Here is a 4,521-nt window from a genome sequence, read left to right on the forward strand (position 1 = left end):
CCCGCCCCGCCCCGCCCCCTGCCGCTGGTCTGGGAGTTACAGTCTCCAGAACTTAGGATCCGAGCGGTGACTGGTGGGCGCAGCTAGGGCTGCCACCTGCGGGGAGAAAACACCAATGAGGAGAGAGCGGGGCCATTTTAGTAAAGGAAAATCAAGCAGCTAAGAAGAGGAAACGGGCACAGGACCCAATGACCAAGCTAGCTTTTCTTTTAGGTTAGTACAGACACAGTGAAAGGCTACACAAGTTGTAATACGACATCCCTTGGGAAAGCTTAAGAAGTATGAAATCAGATAAAATCTGTTGCATAAATCATACAGGTGTTGAAATTAGACTGGTAACCTTCATGCTTACCTTCATGCTTACCCCATTTATGTCCTCCACATTTGTGCAGATGAGTTATATGTTTGTGCGTGCATGCTAAGTCGTTTCAGTCCTGTCCAACTCTGTGCGACCCTATGGATATGCCAGGCTCCTCTGTCCTTGGGATTCTCCAGGCAAGAATACTGGAGTGGGTTGCCATGCCCTCCTCCAGGGAATCTTCCTGACTTAGGGATCAAACCTGCATCTCTTATGTCTCTTGCATTGGCAGGCAGGTTCTTTAGTACTAGCGCCACCTGAGAAGCACGTGTTATATATTTATGTCAGTCCTAAAAGCTAAGGTATCCCAGTTTTCTGCAGAAAATTCTATGAGCTTTATCAAGATTGATTGCATGTTGAAACCTATCCTACCAGACTAATAATACCCTATTTATATTACAAAGCCACTGGAAAACCAGATGAACTGTGTCTTTAAAGTTTTTATGCTAAATACACATCCTCGGGTTTTCTCTATGTGGAAATTTGCTTTCCCTGAATTTCCATTCACTTATTTTTTTAGAAATTACTCAAATCTCAGCTCTTAATTTCACCTTAATTTTGTTTCTTGCCACATTCAGAAAGGTCATGTCGAGTTCTGTTTTAAACCTTTGTGGCCAGAGAGATAGGCCACGTTGGACTGACTCACTGGCTGTTAAGGTCCATCCTGATCAGTGACAAGGTTTTCAGAGGAAGAGTATTTGGGGAACTGAGCAGTCATTCTAGTGGTTTCCACTAGTAGGACCTAAAGATAAATTTCATTTTGCAAACTTTAGCACACCACTTTAGCCCCTTGAGTTCTTTTTTGAATACTGGTTAAGTCATTAAAATTTTATTGGGTTAACTTTTTTTTTCTGGCCATACAACACAGCCTGTGGGATACCAGTTGAACACATGCTACCTGGTTGGAAGCATGGAGTCTTAACCACTGGCCCACCAGGGAAGTCCCTAATTTTTTTTTTTTAGCATATATTACAATAAAATTTTATCTGTAAATTTGAAAAGCATTTATTTTGTAACCATTTCCTTTTCAGACTGTAGGACTTTCAAAGCTTCATTAAGAAAAGACCTCTTCAGCATTTCACTAGAAATTTCTAGGTTTTCATAGATTACCTGACTCTGTTGTGATCATAAAATTTGCAGTTACCATTGCAAAAAGCAGGTGTATATTTGTTTTAGGTTAGCAATATTAGATCTTGGCTGTCGTAGTTTGAGTGTTTAAAGCTGTTTCAATATTAAAATGATATTTGAATTTATCCCTTGCTTCAAGGTATAGTATTCAGCTTTATAAACTTTAAAAAATATTAGTAGACTAATTCATGTTCATGTATGGCAGAAACCAACACAATATTGTAAAGCAATTATCCTTCAATTAAAAATAAATTAAAAAAATATGTCAGTAGACTAAAGCCCAATATGTTTAATATTTGATTATCTAGAAATATTATATCAATATGTATTTGTTCAAGCCTACTATATTGTTGTTGTTGTTTAGTTGCTCAGTCATGTCCAATTCTTTGTGACCCCATGGGCTAGAGCATGCCAGGCTGCTGTGTCCTTCACTGTCTCTTGGAGTTTGCTCAAACTCGTGTCAATTGAGTTGTTGATGACCACTATATAATATCAACAAATCTGCTTGCTTTGACCACCGCAAAATTGTCAAGAACTTTTCTATTTATCTACACATACTATTTCATAAATGGGTATGCTTAACAAGGACTGAACTATTTAAAACTGAAATAGAAACCTATTTGCTTTGGAGTCGGATTGTATTACCCAGTAATTGAATGATTTTGTTCTATTGCTGTCTGGAAGAGTACCCACAACTTCTTTAAATTCTAAAAATAGTTGCTATAATAAAAAACATCTTTTGCCTCATTATCTCATTAACTTACAATTTTGAATCTTATGAAAGAACTACTATTTTAATTTTGAGTAGGGTTTTCCTGCCAGATAGACACTCTAACACACTGACATTAATCGATTATTCAACGAAGGATTGCTGATCTGAAAACCTGGCTAAATTTACCAGGTTTTCTAAATCAGAGAAAAGAAACTCCTGAAAATTTCCATTTGTGTGTATTACATTCTACACAAAATTGTTGGCCTGAGGTATTAGACAATTGTTTTTTGCCTAGAAGACTAACTTTTTAATGTCACAACATCATTAAATGTATTGAAAATGAGTGTTTAATCTCTAAGGGTCACTGTGCAAAGCAATGGGGACACAATTATCTGTATGACACAGTTCCTACCCTACGACCAGGGCATGGTGTTTATTTGCACCAAATACAGAGTGACACATTCTATTTGTGGATGTGTATATGTATGAACGTATGCACAGCCTCTTTCCAAAAAGTTCTACAAGCCTACTAGTCATTCTATCTCAGGAGACTGTTTATCACCACTCCAAAACTTTATGCTATGGTTTAAAAATTTAGCTCTTGATTGCCATACTGAGTGAAGTAAGTCAGACAGAAAAGGAGAAATATCACGTGACATCCTTATGTATGGAATCTAAAAAGAAATTATACAAATGAACTTACTTACAAAACCCACTCACAGACTTTGAGAATGAATATACGGTTGCCAGGGGGGAAGAACTGGGGGAAGGGATAGTTAGGGAGTTTGGGGATTGATATGTACACACTGCTATATTCAAAATGGGTAACCAACAAGGACCTACCATATAGCCAGGGAACTCTACTCAATGTTATGTGGCAGCCTGGATGGGAGGGGAATTTAAGGGAAACTGGATACATGTACAAGTATGGCTGAGTTCCTTTGCTGTGAAACTACCACAACATTGTTAATTGGCTATGAGCCAATATAAAATAAAAGGTTAAACTCTCTACAAATACTTTAAACCCCAAATTTTGAAAGGCTCTCTGCAAGTTTGTTAGTGTGATGATATGACCTATCCTTCAAGGTCTAGCTTAAAGCCCCTGCACAGGTACTGCCTTCTCCACTAGGCCAGCATCCAGATCTCTAATTTCTCCCATTCTCTGTTATGTATATTTTTCTTAAATTTCCCTGGAGTGATTCTGCATAGGCATTGGCTTTTAGACTTATGGCTGAAAGCGCTTATCAGACTTTTCCCCTTCACAATCATAAATATGCAAGTCGGTGCTAGGATTCCCCTGGAGGTAGGGGGGCGGGTGGTGTTGAAAACCTCTTTTGACATGCTCACAGCTCTATTCCCAGTGCCCAGGACACTTGGGACCCCAGATGATACTCATTGGATGCTCAAATGTTGTTGAAATAAATGCTGTCTAACTGTCCCAGGGACGGGGAAGCCTGGTGGGCTGCCGTCTCTGGGATCGCACAGAGTCACACACGACTGAAGCGACTTAGCAGCAGCAGCAGCACTGTCCCAAAAAAGAATTACTGAGATAGGTAGCCAATCAAGGTAATAACTGAGATGAACAATGAAAATAGTGGCCATTATTTTCTTGGGACCAAATCTTCTCTACAAAGCAGTTAGAACTAAGAGCAGAAAGTCTCCAAAGCTAGATGCCTTCATGTATTGAGCAAATTTTTATTAAGTACCTGTCATACTCATAGGTCAGTGTCAGGCCATGGGTTTACAATAATGAAAAAGAAAAACTCAGCTCTTACTCTTTTAAGGCCCTCGTAGATTAGAGCCATCAGAAGGAAAACAAAAATGAGTAAGTTTCTCAAGTGATTGCTAGGTGATTTCCATGCATTGAGACACCCAACAGTGTATCTTTAACATTGCTAGGGGAAGGGGATGCTCAGAAAGCAGAAATGGAATGTGTACTTAAGACAAATTATTCCCATTTTTTTTTTCTGTGAACCCATTGGGAATATAAAATCACAAATTTGAATTCGAAAAGCAAGTATTTGAGAAGAAAAGATATGGAAAGAGCTGTTTACAAGAAGGGAATTACAACAAGTATACTGGAATCTTTTACATTTGTATACTACGAATGCATGGAAATTAGGTTCTTTTTCATCTGGAGTTTGGAATTACATTATGAGGAAGCTCATTGAGAAGCCTGCAGAAAAACCAGTAACATAAAGATGACTCTGAGGTTTGGGGCTCCACCTACTGTTAGTTTTGAAGAGTGGTATCTCCTGTCATCAAGAAAAATATCTAGTCAGGAAAATGAGTTTCTATGCATGCCTGTAAGGTTTTAAATATG

The sequence above is a fragment of the Cervus canadensis genome, chromosome 5, assembly GCF_019320065.1.
Source record: "Cervus canadensis isolate Bull #8, Minnesota chromosome 5, ASM1932006v1, whole genome shotgun sequence".
Lineage (NCBI taxonomy): Eukaryota > Metazoa > Chordata > Mammalia > Artiodactyla > Cervidae > Cervus > Cervus canadensis.